This window comes from Eurosta solidaginis, chromosome 1 (assembly GCF_040869045.1).
Source record: "Eurosta solidaginis isolate ZX-2024a chromosome 1, ASM4086904v1, whole genome shotgun sequence".
Taxonomy (NCBI): Eukaryota; Metazoa; Arthropoda; class Insecta; order Diptera; family Tephritidae; genus Eurosta; species Eurosta solidaginis.
Genome location: NC_090319.1, coordinates 314,425,878 through 314,445,815, shown reverse-complemented (window position 1 = coordinate 314,445,815; position 19,938 = coordinate 314,425,878). Strand labels below are relative to the sequence as shown.

Here is a 19,938-nt window from a genome sequence, read left to right as displayed (position 1 = left end):
GAGATGTTCAGAATAGTACTTTAATGGTGTTTTTTACCGGAATGTACCGGATCTATATATGGCAAAGGATCGTCAAAATCGATAACAAGCCCGAAAACCTTAGGGGAGTGTCTTTATCGTTAACACCACAGCAACAAAATTTAATAAAACAAAATATTTTGTAAAATTGGATCTCTTTTATAGAGATTCACTCTGGCCAATAAATGTTAGTTTGGATTAGGTTGTCAATTGTAAAATGCAAATGAAAATCATGCTCTACAAGTCATTTAGCGTACCCGTCCATGCAGAAGCATGGCCCATCACAACATCAGATGAGCCGGCTCTGGGATCGGTTGAGAGAAAATTCTTCGAAATATTTACGAACACTACGCATTAGCGCTGGCTATTACGATGAGCTGTATGAGCCTTACGCAGAAATCAACATAGTCCAGCAAATAAAAAACAGCCATGACCACACACCATGTTTAGCGAATAAAAGAAAAAATGCTATGGCTGACAAATTATTTGTATGGAAACCCGCCCATGGAAACAGAGGAAGAGGGCAGCTCCCATTCCGGTGGAAGGAGGATGTGGAAAACGATTTAAATTCTCTTGATGTTCCCGATTGCCGCCAGTTAACCCAACGATAAAGCAACTGGCGCGCCTTGTTGGATAGAGATAACCGGGTTTACTCTTTCTAATCTATCGATTACTTCTTTTATGCCTCATTTGTATGAAGCAGTTGTCTTACACTTAAACATTTTACATTAAATTTAACTTTTTATCGGTATATCTCATTATCTATATTGTTTTAAAAAAATCGCTTATTATTGATATTGATAACATTGATCAAGTTCTGTTGAGCGCGCCTAAAGATATTCTTCGAAATTCGGGTTTAAAAAATGTCGACCACTAAGTACAATATCACCGTTTCGAAAATAACCTATTTTAGGAAACTTTTTAATAGCGCCCTATTTCAGAATTTGTTCCCGTCTCAGAATTTGGCTGGTTAGAAGAAAGCACCATATCTGAGGTTAAGTTCAATAGTGTGGGATGATATTCAGCCAACGTGTTTATAAAATGAATAGCAACAACATGACAAAAGTGAGAAGCAAATTGTAAAATGGTCAGCGGGGTATTCAAATCCTGCCTTAACGCAGGATGAATGCAGGTGTAAACGAGTTCAAAGCTTGGCACCCGCAATGCTAGCTGATGAAAGAGTGAAATTAAGAAATATGTCCTAGCACCATTGCCGTTGTAATTCGTTAAACTTTTGAATTTAAGCTTTTTACATATTTTCCTGAAATTTGCATTTTTACATATAAGTTTTATACTTTCGTAGTTCTTTTGTTATTAAATTATTTTTCTTTAGGAGTTTAAATCATTCTACCTCCAAAACGATCGTTGCATCGTGTAATCACTCATACATAGGCAATTAAGTATATTGAAATATGTATGTAAGTGGATGCAATTATAAAAAAAATACATACTTAGCTTAATTATTACACAAATACTTTTACAGATATATATGTAAATGCATGTATTTATGAAGTACGGGTGTCTGTTTTAATGGGATCTTAATTTAGGTGTATGTTAGAGAATTACGAATTGGCGGATACCGTGTTATTGTTGTATATTGTATGTATTTGTTTGGTGTAACTTTTTTTTTATTGGAATGTAGCATTTATTTAAGTAGTATGCGTGTATGTACATGTGTTGTGTTAAGAACGTATTTTGCGCATTTTCAGTATCGATGTGATTCTTCCAGTAGATAATTTTTTTTTTTGGAAAGTCCATTTGATTTAAAAACTTTTTTTTTATTGTTGAATTATTTATACAATTGTGTTAGTGTGTTGGTCATATGTTTTATATTTTTATGTGTAACTGTTTATGTATATACAAATTACATTTAAAGTTTTTTTTTATAATATTAAATGAAAATATATTGAAATATAAAAATATAAGAAAGTAATACAAATATTTGAATATTAAATATTCATAAATTAAATATAGATAAATCATAATAAGAAATAGATTTGGGTTTAAAAAAATAATATAGCCTAAATAAGAAAATACTTATTTAAAAAAAATAAAATTTAAAAAAGTTAACATTAAAAATATTTAGTCTGCTACCCCAAAAGTTTATTTAGGAAAGGTAAAAGCATTCAAGTTGCACTTTTCTACCGACAAAATTACAAAAAAAAAGGTGGAGGGTAAACACTTTTAAACATGCAAATGGTGAATAATCCAACAAGATCAAAAACGTAGATTGTATTATGCATAAACATGAATTTTTTACTTGATTTTTTATTTTTGAACTCTTAACTATATCGAATCTGTATCAACTTCATCAACACACAGCGAGTCAAACTTCAAATCTCAATTTTTATTTGCCTGGAATACTGTGGCACCGCAGATGAACATAAGTTCTTGATGGAGTGAGATTGAGAAGGTCTATAAGCTTAAAGTATGCAAATGCAATCCGACGATCGGCAATCTATCTAGTGCTCCATTGTATTGTATTCTTATTCGGCAAAAAATTGTCAAATCAACAGCACTACGCAATAACTTAGGGTAGCGTTTCTGTCATAACAAAAACAAAGCAAATATTGTGGTTGAATCGGTTTAATAAAGTTAAACGGTTACATTTTTGGATGTAAGTGCTTGGCCAGGATGCAAGTGGAAAGTTATTATTTGGTAAAGCCAACTCAAAGCCAAGATATCTCAACGCTGAAATATTTCTTCAGCGCACGGCAAAACATGACGAAGAACCATAATAGTGTAGGCATGATTCGCGAAAAGCATTTAATTTGTAATGAAGCTATGAGAAATGCTCGACAACACATCAGGACTTTAGGTGAAACCGTATTTGATATTTATGGCGTTATCTTTTCTGGGAAAATTGTTACATTCATGTTGCATTTTCAATTTCTATCTCTCAAACTACATTACTCAGGGCTTTGCAAAATGACAGAGCTTGTAGATAATGGTACACCTTTTCTCATTCAAAGAAAACTAAGGAACTAACAAACTTACGAGAGAGAAAAGAAAACCCGACAGTGTGATACTATTTACAGAAAAGAAAACGCCTTGGAGTTTAACATATAACTATGAATGCGTCAGCAGGATAACGCACCCAAATTAAGGAGCAAATTAGGAAACGAGCAAAATGCTGAAACTGACAAATAGAAAATTGATGTGAGGTTATTAAAGCCAGTATTGCAATTAGGACACATTCCTGACAATGATTGTCAGCAACCAATGATTTAGACTTTAGAAATTGAATTAATGTGTCAATTGGAAGCCGTCAAGTTCGCCCTTCCTGCCAAAAAGGAAGAAAAAAAATTCGAATACACAGGTTTCTAAAATTCTTTCAGTTATATGATTTTGATAGTACTGGCTCTATTTCATTGAACATTATTGTATATAGATACAAACTTCTTAAGTTTGTCAAGGTTCACTACGAATTTTCCACTTATTTCTGCAAAACCAAATTGAACCATTGACATGAAATGACGACATCCACTTACATAGTCGAATGATTTCGCAGTCTCCCCCTCCCCGTCATTCTTTCACACAAGAATGTTATATATGTATATATATATATTATGTTTTATATGCACTACGATAACTTATTGGTAACACGCCATCCGGTTTCTGTTTCGCCCTCGGTTTTGACATCCTAAACTTTCCTTCCTTCTCCCGTCATTTTCTTTTTTTCCTTTTCTTTCCTTGGGTTCGCAAACTTGCAGATAACCATAAGTATCGTTATTATCATTCGCACCATTACCGACATTGTTATTACATTGTTTTTTTTTTCTTCCTCCTCTACTGTTTCATCTTCTTTGACGGTGGGTTTTAAAAAATTTTAATTTTTCTGCCGACCACCCGAGAAATTTTTCTGTGGGCTTATTCTAGGAGGTGCCTAGTGTCAAAAAAGCCAACCGCGAACCGTTTGAACTTTTAAATTTTTTAAATTTTGCAATCAAAGCTTTCATACGCGTTATTGATAGGGAAATCTATTTTAACGCAATATTAATAACGTCTCTTTGCAAAAAAAAATGTAAACAATTTTTGTTGTTATATCGGCCTACTGATTTGTAAGATCGCGGGTTCGAATCGAGCTCAAGGCCTAACAATAATTTTGTATCATTATTATTGTTATAATAAATTTTTTCTTAATTGAAAAAATTTTTAAATTAGAATAGAAAAAAAAAAAATTTAGACAACTGCCAAAGCTCGTTGTATAGATCCATTTCGGGAACTGCTAAATTCCTTCATCGGCAACGTTTAGGCGCCGCTGCTATAACCATCAGCCATCACAGCGGTTTTTTGTTTGTCCTCATTAATCCTACTTCTATTCTGGTTCGTGCCAATTGATATTCACAACACTGCGACATCTGTTGCAGAATGGATGTGAAAATTGGACTTGCTTGATGGCAATGCTGCCATAATGTCATATTTTATTGACACTTTTTCCCCGTAATGTAAACATTTATTTTATGTAACGTTGCGTACAATGCAAACAGTTATTTTAAACAAAATTTACAAAATAATGCATATTTTTGTTTGAAACCACAAACTTCGTTAATCAGCTTCTCCAATTTATTTGAATCATAAACGGCAACTATTGTATTCGCAAACTGCTCTCAATAAACGACTAGAGTATTCTGGATGAGATATTTTAACACTGTACTTAACCCACGTCTTCTTAAAATCTGCATGCACAGATTCAAAAACTTGCTCTCTCCAAAAAGCGAGTCCTTTTCCATGTTTTGAACAAAAGTAAGGCACGTGTTCAATTACAGCATGAACTTTAGATGTAATACTAATTTGCAAGTCCTCATAACTTGTTTAAATTTATTAATATGTACTTTGAATTGCGGGTCTAGATTATGCGAAAAGCAAGGGTTAACTACCATACCAAAATCTTGAAAACACTGAACATATTTCATATATTTACGGCCATGTTTTTCTGAAATTCTTCTCAAAATATTTACATTTTTTGGCAATTTTTTGCAGGAATTGCTGTTAAAAGAAGACTGTCCGAAGTAAAATTCACGATCTACATTGCATTATTTACCCCATTCATTGCTTTATATTTCAAATTCTTTTAACGTGCTTATTGCGTTAAAATAGATTTCCCTATCAATAAAGCGTAGAAAGCTTTAATTGCAAAAATTAAAAAGTTCCAGTGACTCTAAAAATAAGCGCCGAATATGCTATTTCGCGGTTGGCTTTTTTTGACAATAGGCACCTCCTAGAGTAAGCCCACAGAAAAATTTCCCGGGTGGGCGGCAGAAAAATTTAAATTTTCTAAAACCCACCGTGCGCTTTACATTTACTTCTTTTCTTTGTCATTTCAATTTCACCTTTATACATATTTCATCGATTTGTTTTTATGCCTTCGTTTATTTCCAATTACTGATTTGCTGTCACATTTCGCTTATTACAACTTTGCCATATTGTGCCCTTACATTCTGGATTTCCCCATAACGTGATCAAAGATGTAAACACATCAAATATATTCTTCCCTTTTTTTTAAATATCACAAGTATTGGAACTTAATGAGTAGAGATCAGCAGTTGTAATGCTTCAGCGGAGTACAGCAAATTTTGTTTTATTAGTGTGAAACTAACTGAAAACTACACTGGCCTTTTCCTTTAACATGAAGGCATACTACGCCCATAGTAGCCTTATATGGCATTTTTCACCTAAGGGCCATTCCAGCGAAGAAGACACCACGGGTGAAAAGCCCAAGTGTTAAGATATCATTTTATGCAGCAAAAATAATAAAGCAGTTATAACGAGTTTAAACAACTCACCTGCCATCTTGGAACAGCTCTTATATATGCTTTTTAAATTCCTTAAAATAAAATTTAGTTCATCAATCACGTTTGTTTCACTATTCACCATTTGCTTGTACATACAAAAATCTAACTTTTAATCTCAAACTAAACATGCTAACATACAATTCAATCCATAAAAAGTTTTAATATATTCATATTATTTCTTATTAACTACGGCAATAGAAATTCACTCTAGAGATGCATATAATCGCAAGCAATTAAAAAATTCTTGCATACTTTAAGGCGTCTCAAGTACATATACTCATGCCGCGTTTGGTGAAGGTGCTGGCAGATGCTTACACATAAACTACTACATACATAAATAGTATAATTTTGGGTCACAAGCTAAATAAATATTAACCGTTTTTTATTTGCAGGCAATCCTATTTTTACTACGCATGCACACACACAAATGTATAAAAGCAAGCAAGATACCTACATACATGCAAATATGAATATGATTTATTTATGTAAATGTAACATCGTACTTATGTAGTACGAGGAACTTGACAACGAATTGATTAATGATTATACATATGTACGTATCATTTTTTCCATAACGAATATGTCATGAATTAAAAGTAATAGCTTTGATGATCTCATAATAAATAATGATTGATCAAATTTGGAAAATTTTTATTTTATACACCCGCGCGTAAAATAATAGCAGCAAAAGTTATATTGCAAGATTTATCTGTTATTTACATATTTCTAATCAATGATACATAAACTATGTCAGCCTATTTCGAAAATATTAACGAAAAATAAGAAAAATTCTAGAAGTTATTAAAAGTTTTCGAAACAAATTTGTTTGTTTTTGACATTTGCGAAAAAATTACAAAATGTTCACACGTCGATGGTTACTAGGATATGTTTTTGAATTTCACTTTTTTATCAGCTAGTTTTTCAGGAGTTAAGTTTTGAACTCGAAATCCTTGCCTTTTATACACAATTCGGTACATATGTATGTATGCTATATGATTTAATCAAAATTGTGTAGAATATTTTCAGGCGCGTTCAACAGAACCTGGATTTTTTTTTTTAGAATTTTGAAAAACATTTTGAGTATGCCGCAGAGTAGTGCATACTTCGCCTGCCACACAGAAGATCCTGGATTTAAGTGCTGTGAAAGGAACACCAAACACTTAGGAAAAATGTATGGTTTGGCAAATACTACGAGTGTACTACTGCCATGAAACGCTTCTCAGTGCAAATTCATCTATGTTGCATCTGCCGCTCGGAATCGGCGTAAAGTATATAGGTGCTGTAACGCCAATTTGTAGGAAAAATTAATAACAGCACTATTCAAATTGGAAGAGAAGCTCGCTTTATAGCTCTTCGGGGGTAAATAGCGCCACGCATTTATTTCGTTAATGCAGCTTTGTGATCCAATCCATTTTAGTCCGACAAAGTGGAAGTTTTAAAGGTGTTTTATATTTGATTTTATAAAAAAAAAAAAAAAAATTGTTCACACTTTGTATGGAGGGAAATCGAAAACAGCCTTCAAAAAAAATCGGCTTAAATCAAAGCGAATTTTGAATAATTTGCAACTTCATCAATTTCAGCCTAAAATGAATTAGACTGCAAAACTGTTTTAGTGAATAGTTTCCTAAAACTCTAAATAACAGTTTGGACATTTTTCTCAAAATTTTTTAAAACTTCTAGAACTTCACAAATGTTTCGAAAACGTTTTCGAAATTGATTTCCATAGTTTTCTTTGCATACATAATTTACTAAAGTTTTTTTTTTTTGCATATGCGCAAATAAAAGAATAATAAAATAACGAATACAATTTGCAAACCATTCTAGCTCTTATTATATCACCTGCAAGTGTATTTAATTAGATGATAATATTTTTTTGTATGAGTTAATCGGGGATTGCCCGTATTGCTTTAAATGTATGAAAATATTTATTTGAAGCAATTTTCAATTTTATTTATTTAATAATTTGTTTAAATTTTTCCCAAATTATTAAATAAATTATGATAATATTTTTTTTTCATTTCATTTAAATGAAATAATATTTTGTATGTATTTGTGTAGAGATATTTTGTAATTCGTTAATTTACAGCTTTACTGAAGGTGTTTGTTTTGATTTTCAAATTTTCATGCATTTCTTTTCACTGAGCAAAGAATTACAGATAGAAAATGTTGTGGGTGAAGTGCTGCGTTTTATTGTATGTATGTATGTAGGTATGTTTAAAATTCCATTCAATAATTAACAACTAATGCACGGCGCTATAAAAAAATTCCATTTGTATTGGTGTGTGTGTATGTGTACTTTGAGCGTTTAAACTAGAAGTAGAAGTAGGCTTTTACTAAGCAATAAAGTTTGTGATTAGCAAAATGTAAAACATCTAAAATCTTGTATTGCATCAATAAGTGCACAAACAGAAGAACGAGCAAATATAACTCAGTGTTATTTGGAATTTCTTTTATTTTCTACAAACGATGCTTGGCCACGCATTTTTTTTTTTAGTTTTTAATATCTTTTACAAGTGTCTTTAATTTTACATTATAATAACATGAAACACTCAGTTTGAGTTGGGCTTCTTTTTTTAATATTTTGAATATTTCATTTTCGTTAGTCTTTGGACCAAATAATAATGAAAGATTTGTATAATTATTGGTTAGGATTATATGCGTTAGGATGGATGTCGGCTTTGTATGTGAGTACATCACGATTCAAGTGACAAATTAGGCCTGGTATAGGTAGGGAGCATAAATTTACGCTTAAAGTATTATTTTTTTTTTATTTATGGTCATGATGAGAAAATTCACAAAAAATAAGAAACACCTGTATATGTAGCTGAATATGGATCTTTTCTAACAACTAATGACTACATTTGCAATGCAAGTAACGATCCAAGAGTTCCTTAAGGGAAATATGCATGTGGTACGTGTGGCTTGTGTTGAGATTTTTCATAGATGAAATTTGAAGCAAATGTGTTGGAGTTCTTTATTCTTGTTGACTTGTAGATTATTCTTATTCGTATTATGTAACCACCGACGATCGGGCGTAAAGGAAAGTTAAATGAGGATTACAAGTAAAGAAATTTTAAAAACTTTCCACAAAAATAATTCACAATTGAATACAACAATTTGTATACTCAGCTGAGTAAAGCTCACAGAGTATATTAGCTTTTTGACATAAGGGCGGATTAAAACGGCATTAATTAATCGAGATAAATATAGACTTTCATGTATCGAAACAAGTAAGGGCGGAGGCCTGATACCTTTCATGAACGGAGTTGAACAAAAAATCCGATGAAATTTGAAATATTTATAAATTCTGAACAATCAGCTTTATGGGATATGTATTATATATTTAACCGAACTTGGGGATTTAGATTTAGTACCAGATTATGTATGACGCCGTGGCACTTTGCGTCGCAATCATTCACATTCACAGTCACCACTATATATAATACCAAAAATTTCATAAAGCCATTGGGGTTAAATGCCAACCACTGAAGAGAATGAATGCTCTTATATGATAGGAATTTGGATTCACACGAGAAGAAATGGCAGGTTGCGTTATAAATAATTTGCCCCTTAGACAATAATATATGCTTACTAGAAGACCCGGCAGACGTTGTCCTGCCATAAATTTGGCCAATCTGCATACAGTTAAATAAGCCTTTTCCGTCTGACCTTGCCCTCCCCCCTCTTCACTTTTTCCTAATCCTTTAATTCACTCCTCGCTCCGTCTTTTGAGCTTCATCTATCTCCATCTTCGTCTCATTCTATCTCTTTCTCAATCTCCTTCTCTCTTTTCTCCTTTCTCTTCTCTCAATTTCTTCTCATTCTTCTGCATCCCTTATTGCCCGTCCCAGAAGGTGGTATGTATTTTATTCCAGTCCCAGCCCCAGTCCCACTCCGAGTCTCAAGTCCTAATCTCAGCCCCAGTTCGTCTCTGAATAATATATTACTCTGTACTAAAGCACTCATCAACAGCTTTCATTTGATATCCACATTCTATAAACATATTCTAGGGGTACGCGGGTCCACGTTTTGGCCTATAGCTCGAGACCTTAGTCACCCAGGAGTATGAAAAATACCCTCTTCTAAAGCACGCATCAACAGCTTTCATTTGATACCCATATTCTATACACACATTCTAGGGGTACCCAGGTCCACGTTTTGGCATATATCTCAAGACCCTAGTCACCCAGGGTTATGAAAATTACCCTCTACTAAAGCACTCATCAACAGCTTTCATTTGATATTCATATTGTATACACACATTCTAGGGGTACCCAGGTCCACGTTTTGGCCTATATCCCGAGACACGAGTCACCGAGGGGTATCGAAATTACCCTCTACTAAAGCACTCATCAACAGCTTTCATTTGATATCCATATTCTATAAACACACTCTAGGGGTACCCGGGTTCATGTTTTGGCTTATATCTCGAGACCCTAGTCACCCAGGGGTATGAAAATTACCCTCTACTAAAGCACTCATCAACAGCTTTCATTTGATATCCATATTCTATAAACACACTCTAGGGGTACCCGGGTCCACGTTTTGGCCTATATCTCGAGACCCTACTCAACCAGGGGTATGAAAATTACCCTCTACTAAAGCACTCATCAACAGCTTTCATTTAATATCCATATTCTATAGACACACTCTAGGGGTACCCAGTCACCTATCTTATATTTCAAGTTAGATCAAACTACACACGGGGTGCAAAACAAATTCAAATCGGTTCAGTAGTTTAGGAGTCCATTGGCCTCAATTGTGTGACACGGTTTTTTTTATATATTAAGATATGGCATAAGGTGCTTAACCCTGTGAAATTTCAAGCTTCTAGCTGTTGAAATATGGAAGAAGTGACGAAACTTTTCTATTTGAACAATGGTTATGTGGAAGATATATACCATAGTAGCCCAATCCAGTCGGTACCGACAAATGACCAATAGGACACGAAAATATACCCGCTTCATCAAGAACTCTCAAAAGATGAGAGACTAGTTTGCGTTTAAACAGACAGACAGACGGACAGACATACAAAAATGGCTAAATCAACTCAGTTTTTCATCTTGATCATATCAGTATGCTTGTTGGTGGCTCTCTCTCATCTCCTTTAAAGACTTACATCTCTGAGATTCTCTCTGAGATGCTATCTCATTGCCACGAAATGTATTCACTATAGGGTCAGAAAAATAATTCACCTCGCCATGTCCGTTGGTCCGTCTGCCCGTGAGCACGATACCTTGAGTAAAATGTACCATGCAGAAACCTTCGACAGTTTGAACCCTTAACAATTGGGGTTTCCGGAAGTATTTATGGTGTAAATGCTCCTATTTCTAGGGCTTGTACTGATCTGAATATATTTTTTAACTCCTCAGGTGCTGACTACACTTTTCCTTACGCTGCCTTAATTAACAATCTAAGATCTTATTTGTCTTAGGATTAATTTAATGTAAAAATTTGCATAATATAGTCTGTAAGAATCTATAAATTCAAAGACCCAACTTAAGTAAATAAAAAAAATTTGAGACATCTTATTGAAATTTGGTAAGGGTGTTCCTTGACACACATCTCTAATCACTTTTTAATATAAGCGAAACGGCTCGATAACCACGCCCACTTTTTATAATGATGAAATTGTGATTATTCAGTTAATAATGCTGGAACAATAACCTAACTCCCTTTTAGGCCAAATATTAACACTAAGTTAAATTGTTTTTTTTTTAATTTTCAAAGAGGGGCGGGTGACACCGCCAACTTCTGAGAAAATAAATTTTTCAAATATTGGCATAAAATCAAAAACGGTTTAAGCGGTCACCACAAAACTTGGTAAACTAGTTAGACTTGTCATAGGAAAAAATGAACGAAATCAGTTAAGGGCCACACTCACTTTTGTAGTAAAGAAGCTTAAAAGTTTATATTAATCCCATTTTACAACTACAAAAGAATAATTTTAAATACAAATATTTCGGAAATGGGCGTGATAATGCCCCTTTTTGGCAAAGTATTTTTAATGTTTCGGGAGGCATCGCTCGAAGGCCATTTGTAGCATCTTGACAAAAATAAAATATCCGTGACAAAAAAAAACCAAATCGGATAGTGACCACCCCCACTTTTATACAAAAGAAATTTTTAGGGTTGTATCATAATAGGCTATATCTGTGCGAAAAGTATAAATAACAAGGAAACAAATAGACTCAATTTTTTTGCAAATGGGCGTGACAACGCCCCTCATTTGAGCAATCATTCCTCTATGTTTCGGGAGCCATAACTAGAAGAAGAATTGACCTGTCGTAAAAAACTCAGAATACTTGTTTCCTTTATAAAGAGGAATATTTCTAAAAAAAAAAATGATTATTAAAAGTCTCCAACACATTCACTTCTAATTTTATTTAGTGAAAATAACTATTATTTTAAAAACCGATAGCTGTAATTATAACTGTGTATGGTTGTGTTTTTTTTTGAATTTATATTGCTTCACGCTTCCTTCGATTTGTTTACGACTTAGCTCACTCAGCATATCCTAAAAGGCATTTGATTATATATACCTATATATTAACCTGGGTCGATTTGTATGGACCAAAGTTAACCTATATCGTGCCATCGATTTTTCGATAGGATTTGGGCTCAGGAAAAAAAAGTTCCACTACGCATACCCAAAAAAATAATTTTTGAGCCTGCAAAAAAAATCGATTTTTCGACCAAAATTCTTCTAAATCTCCATAAAAGAATTTTTTTTTTTTTTCAAAAAACTGCATTTACCAATTTTGCATTTGCCAATTGACACGAAAAAAAATACATAAAAAATGATTTTGAGCCTTGAAAATGAAAAAATGCATAAAAATCGAAAAAATCGTTGAAATTTTGCAGGCTCAAAAATTATTTTTTTGGGTATGCGTAGTGTAACTTTTTTTTCCTGAGCCCAAGCCTATCGAAAAATCGATGGCGCGATATAGGTTAATAAATCGACCCAGTCTACTATATATAATACATACTTAAGATTAGTTCTCGGTACAATTTATACCCATATGTTTAAAAAATAGTATATTCAAAGAGCTGAAATTGCGTACAGTCACACACAATATTTTAGTAAAACTAAAGCATACCAGGGATTCGCTCTTTTGTGTATGCAGTGTACAGAACTTGATGTTGCACTTTCATCAGAATTTTACAGCTGATGTTTTTAGGAATATGTAGAACGGTATGTGTAAGGTAAGTTTGAGCAAATTAATTTGTTTCTAAGCAGCCGCCGTGATGCGGTTATAGCGTGTTCCATCTAACACACCGAAGGTGCTGGGTTCACGTACCGAGAAACTTGCTGATAAAAAATTTAAATTTAGAAAAATGACCTAGTAACCATCGCCGTTTGTAAACTTTGTAATTTTTCTCTAATATCAATAACGCAAAAATTGCTTTATACAATTATGAGCATGTCTCGCTAATTAAATACATATAATAATATTAATCCAATGTTACTAAGCCCTTGAGCGCGCCTATAATTATTCCACACAAATAGAATTAAAAATCATATAGAATTAGTATATACCTAAATGGTGAATAAAGGAATAGCAACAAAAAGGCAATACTTAGAAACCAATTGCAACTGCCTTTACACTAGTATAAAGTATGAATGTTGAAGATTTCGAGTTCAATACTAAGCCTCCGAGAAGCTAGTAACTATCGCCGTTTGTAAACTTTGCAATTTTTCTCTAATATCAATAACGATAATACAAATGTCTTGTAGCTGCCGTTCTGAGTCGGCATAAAACATAGAAGTCCAGCCCGCCGAATTGTTGGAAACCTACCCTGCAAAATTCGTTGGATCATGTGGTCCACTTGTGTCATACTGGAGTACTCCATGGATTAATCTGATGTAATGATGAGCTGGAGTATATGGTCCAATCCTAGGACATCGTAATGTTAATTGGATCATATTTTTGGTATGAATTGTGGTTAATTTTGGAGCACTCGCTTGGCCCATAGCTCTGAAAAAATCGTTGGATCATATGGTCCACTGGAGTACTTACCATTATACTCATGTTTCTACACGAAGATGTTGTAAGCCGATCATTGCTCGTTTTTAGCGATTGCAATCACTACACGATGTTTATTGGACTGTGGGTACTCGATGGATTACTCTGATGTAATGCGGAGCTGGAGTATATGGTCCAGTCCTAGGATATCGCAATGTTAATTGGATCATATTTTTTGTATGAATTGTGGTTAATTTTGGAGCAATCGGTTGGTCCATAGCATACATGCATGCATGGAGTACTCGCGGTTTTTGCAAGGTAAAGGATCACGACGCAAATTGGTAAAGAAGCGCGGCCTAAATGTCCCGGCAGGTAAATAGCGCCAAGTATTTATTATTTTTAAAATATTAGTTAATATTTGCATAATTTTATTATCTTTCTTTTTTTCGACATTTTCAGATGCAACAAGGTATGCTCACCGAAGTTACTTTTGTGTTCCGTACACTGAATACACAAAGAGGTAAATTCCACTCTTATAAATTCATAATATTATATAAACCCAGCCACTCACAACCAAAGAAAACTTCGCACACCCAGCTCAAAACGGCGTTCCTCTCAAAAAATCGCAATGCTCAGAAAACGCGAAAAACGACATGCGCCAATACAGTTCTTTTTACAATGCATTTTCTCGCTGATTTGTGGAAGTATAACCAATCGAGTATACATTTCGGTAGTTAATTAACTGGAAAGCGCGGTGGCACTGAAAACTTGAAAATTTCAGAGTTTTGAGTTAACTCGCTATTGATCTAGGTGTGTGATATGTAAAAGAAGTAACAAATTCGGATGAAATGTGTTTAAGCGCCACAAAACTTTGTTAACTCGCAGTTACTCTGTGCGCGTTTGAAGATAGGGCATGTTAATATTAGTTGTTTCTTATAACCTTGAGTGATAGATTTTTTGCTTTTAGAAAGCGTCGTTTTCTTACGTAAAAAATAAAACTTAATAAAAAAAATATATACATATGTATGTATAAAAATTACATTTAAGTGAAAGATAATGTACACTCATATTTATAATTTTAAGTATGAATATGTATATTAGACTGGGTCGATTTATTAACCGATATCGCGTCATCGATTTTTCGTTAGGATTTGGGCTCAGGAAAAAAAGGTTCCACTACGCATACCCAAAAAAACAATTTTCGAGCCTGCGAAATTTCATATAAATATTTTTTTAGTTGGTTATGAAAAAAACCTTAAAAATAGAAGTCGAAAAAAAGTCAAAAAAATCAAATTTCGCTCGAAAATTATTTTTTTGGGTATGCGTAGTGGACATTTTTTTCCTGAGCCTAAATCCTATCGAAAAATCGATGGTGCGATATGGGTTATCTTTCGTCCATACAAATCGACCCACCTTAATGTATATTTCATATTGATATATTTTATTAATTCAAAGTTGTCTTCTTGTAACAATAAAATATCAAGAAGATATTGTATTTAAATTTCCACAGACACGACCTTGTCGTATAATATTAGTTACAACTCATTTTAACGTAACACACGGCATGATTGTAATATTTATTAAAAGGGTTAAATGTGGATTTATTAAATGTCAATTTGACTCGAGTTAATGAATCCTAACTAAAGTTAAAATACATATCTAGTAAAATATCTGTGGACATTTGAAAAATAACATAAGTCGAGATAGGAATGCTGTGGACGATTTTAAAATAGAGGTGCATATACAGGGACTATGTTTACTATTTTAGTTTCTCTAAATATTTCACTTATATTAAATTAGCACTGCCTTGCCTAGCGATGCCGATGATTCATAATATAACATTATAAACAGACTTGACCAAAGCCACGAATTGTCGTTGTACAATTTTTTTTCAACTACCTTCTGCTGCATATGTTAACCCTTCTGTTACGTTGACGTAATTTGTTGACCTTTGTTTTACTCTGTTTTTCTGATATCTCTTGATAGGAGAAAATATTTGGAATTTCATTTCATGACTTTGTTTATTTAACGAAACTCCTTCTAAAAAGCAAGATTTAGCCTATTCCAATAACTGATAATAAACAAACTTACGTGGACCATAAGGTCATTCAGTGATCAAAGCTGTTGTTCTGAGCATAAAAAGAAATTATCGCATAAAAAATATTAAAAACAAGTAAGGAAGGCTAAGTTCGGGTGTAACCGAACATTACATACTCAGTTGAGAGCTGTGGAGCAAAGTAAGGGAAAATCACCATGTTGTAAAAAGAACCTAGGGTAACCCTGGAATGTGTTTGTATGACATGTGTATCAAATGGAAGGTATTAAAGAGTATTTTAAAAGGGAGTGGGCCTAAGTTCTATAGGTGGACGCCTTTTCGAGATATCGCCATAAAGGTGGACCAGGCCTGACTCTAGAATTTATTTTGTACGATATGGGTATCAAATGAAAGGTATTAATGAGTATTTTAAAAGGGCGTGGGCCTAAGTTCTATAGATGGACATGTTTCTGAATTTCACTTCTTCATCAGCTAGCTTTTCGGGAGCTGAGCGTTGAACTCGAATCTCCAACATTCATATCAGTGCAAGCCTTTAGCTGCTAAGCCATATGAATATCCCGTTGTTCGCTGTACAATTGGTCTCTAAGAGTTGCCTTTTTGTTTATATTCCTTTTGATCACCATGTAGGCACATACACTATGTATGTAGTTTATTCCTAATGGTGTGGATATGATTTTTAGGCGCGCTTTTGAAAGCTTAGTAACATTTGTTCGGATTTTTACAGTATTTGTTTTTAATACTTCCGCTGTTACTATTATATCAATATGATCATATGTATTTAATTAGCGAGCTTTGCTCACATTGCTTTATACAATGGTTTTTTGTAATTGATTGAAAATCTTCTTTTTACTCGAAATTCTTCTGCGCGGCGAATTTGCCAAATTCGCTTTACCATCACCTCGTATGGATTCGCCTTGATCTCATGCGTAAGTTCTATGCTGACAAGTTTTTCGCTTATCACTACTACAAAAAATCTTGGCTTTGTCGAGACAGGGCATTTTTGAACAGGTTTATAGTTATGGTCTTAGCAGATACAAGCCGTCACCAGCCGTGGCGTAAAGTAGGGCACATAGAGACTGACATGGATACTTTTATACAACAATAGTATTTTATATTGTCTTTAAAAATAATAAAAATGTGTCACCTAAAAGCATTGCCAAATGTTTTACACACACGTACTGTAAATAGTAAAAAGTTCAATGCAACAAAAGACGAGAAAAGAAGAAAGAAAACAAAACAAAAAAGTTAAATGCAGAATATTTGCAAAGTATGACAGTTGCGACAGCTAATACATAGCCAAATCAGTTGTCAGTTTCTGCCTTGTACGCCAAGTAAGTGATATATTGTATCTGTTTAGTCCATTAGTATTTTCTGAGCTCTGATATTGAGAAAACCATATAAACTTATTTCTTATGAATAGATACACTTAATAGCTATAAATGTTAGTAAATATACGACTAATTTTCGTTAGACACTTAATAATGCGATGCTGAGAGCGATTGAGTTACAGGTTAGAGAAGAGAGAATTAAGTTAGTTAGTTGTTAGTAGAGAAAAAAGTTAGTTTTGAAATAAATTGACTACAAACATAAATAAAGGAAATAAAGAAACCTAGGAAGTCACAATTTTTTACAATTACAGTAAAATAATTAAAACTAATGAATTAAAATTGTAGTCAACATAGAAATATGAAAAAAAAAAAAAAAAAATTCAACTGCCGGTTTGTATGTTGAATTGAAGAAAATAAATCAATTCATTACATTATTTTAATAATAATATTAATTACACGCTAACAATTACATACAATTTGACGACGACATTACTTTACGAGTAATTTAAACAAAACAATGTATATATACACACAATAAACACCAAACGTCAATTAAATTTCAATTAAGGTTTTATATAAATATATATTTATATAATTAAAGCTTTTTTTTTTTGGTATAATTTTTATTTTAAGTACAATCCACATATTTAAGAAAATAGTAAGATAGTAAGGTATTAAGAGAATAGAAAGACAAATTCAAATTTGGTTTGAGATGCAGGTACAACAAATATTTATGCACTCGAAAAAATTTAAATGCAACTGATTTACGCTATTAGGGCGCTTTACTATGGACAGAAAATAGGCAAAGAAGTTGTTTTGAGTTCTGAAAAACTATTGAACACAAAAACGTATTTGGAAATGTTATAAAAAAAATCTTTACAATAGCTAATTACAATAATAATAACAACACAACAAACACAAAGCGTGCAATATGAGAAATGAACTATTTAATCGTAAACTGTTGCAATGAAATTGAAAATAAAATTGCAATTTAAAAATTAATTGTACTAAAATTTAAAGTTAAATTGCAATTAAAATTAAAAATTTAATTACAATTTAAATTCAAAAACAAAACTGCAAATAAAATCTTATATATCGTGTAAAACTGTTTAAAAAAAAAAAACTTAAACAATTTTTATTTTAAAGTTTTATTTTTCTAATTTGTTTCTACAACTCATTTTACTCGCAATGAAGTTTTATAAAATTAAACAATTAAGAGCGAGCAATCAAAACTACACGCCACTTAAGGCGTGAGCAAAATATTCTCTAATTTCAGGTTTCTTTTGTTTGACAGAATAATCATCTACCAACTGATTGAAAACGCCACATTTCAGATATCGTAGAGAACACTGTATCAAAAATAGGGATGAAATGATACAATGATATGGGACCGAAAGTATAGTTTTACTTATTTTGTTACTTTTTTTTAATACATAATTTACAACAGGAGTTGACTGCTAAACACGTCCAAAAATGCATGCGTTTATTGAAAACACATAAGCCGAATTTACATAAAACTCTTACCGCGTTGCTACGCCTTGAAGCTTTGTCGGCACCATAAAGGCGGACTTATGTCGAATTTACATAAAACTATGGCTGAACGTCTTTCAAATTTTGTGAAATGTAAATATGACGCTGTCAAAGCGAAGAAAGCGGCTATGCGTTTAGTTCTTGTTTATGTAAATGCGCCTTAAGTTAACAATATCTTAACATTTTTCCTTGCCTAACGATCCACATAATTTGTTTAACATGTTTGTTTGTTTAATGGTGTGTTCAATTTATACCTATTGTTTAAGAATTCATGAGCTTAACACCGCCCTGTATTAATTGAACATTCAATTATTATGTTTTTCTAAGAGAAACTGAAAAGAAAGATAACATTATGAAATTGCCTGATGATGATTACGTGGCGGTTTTCGAAATGCTACCATCGCAATATGCCCGTCAATGTTTCTTTTCTTCTTTTCAGTTTCTCTTAGAAAAACATAATAATTGAATATTCAATTATTATATATCGGTGTTAAGCTCATCAATTCTTAAATAGTAAGTATTTGTTTAACATGATATATTTTGCGGTTATACCTTGAACAAAACGTTCTATGAAAATCCGGTAATATATATGCAGAAAGGTGTGGAGAAATACTGTGGATCGCGCAGCCGTTGTTGAGCAACTACAGTAAATTATTTAAAGCAAGACCGCGGTTTTAAAAATTTCCTGGTTAGATTTTTTATAAACCACCATCTACAATTTCTGATCAAAAATCGGCAGACTTGTAAATCGGTACCCGCTATGCGTTTATAACATTTTGGGTTTCTACTTTAAAAAGCTATCATATCACCTCAGCTGGAATAATTTACAAAAGTTCATATGAAATAAATTCACCGGATTTGAGAAAGAATTCCTGGTGTTAAAGCAGTTTCCTTAAAAGTTGGAATTAAATTATTAAATACAACTACTTTTTTCCAGATATCAACTCAGTACTCGATGCAAAAGTATCGATTAAAATTTTTCTTGGTATTGTATCAAAAGTATCGATACGTATATATATCTACTAGCATCGTTTCATCCCTAATCACAGACTTTGGTTCAAGTATCCCACATATTAATTTTAAGTGAACCCATCGCATTCTCTAAGAATATTCTGAAAAAATGCTTTTTTTCGGCAATGATAGTTTTCGAAACAATATCTGAGGTATGGCGTTCTTCTAACGTCGATATTTAAAAATTTTTATATATATTCTTTGTTTTATAAAAGCATTAGCCGAGTTTTTTA

The 19,938-nt window shown here is 32.9% G+C and overlaps 1 protein-coding gene across 50 annotated transcripts in view; it reads right to left on the bottom strand.

The window, feature by feature from the left end:
* slo (calcium-activated potassium channel slo) overlaps nucleotides 1-19,938 on the bottom strand; it is a 415,764-nt gene that overhangs the window by 191,859 nt on the left and 203,967 nt on the right. The gene's annotated exons all lie outside the window — the stretch shown is intronic.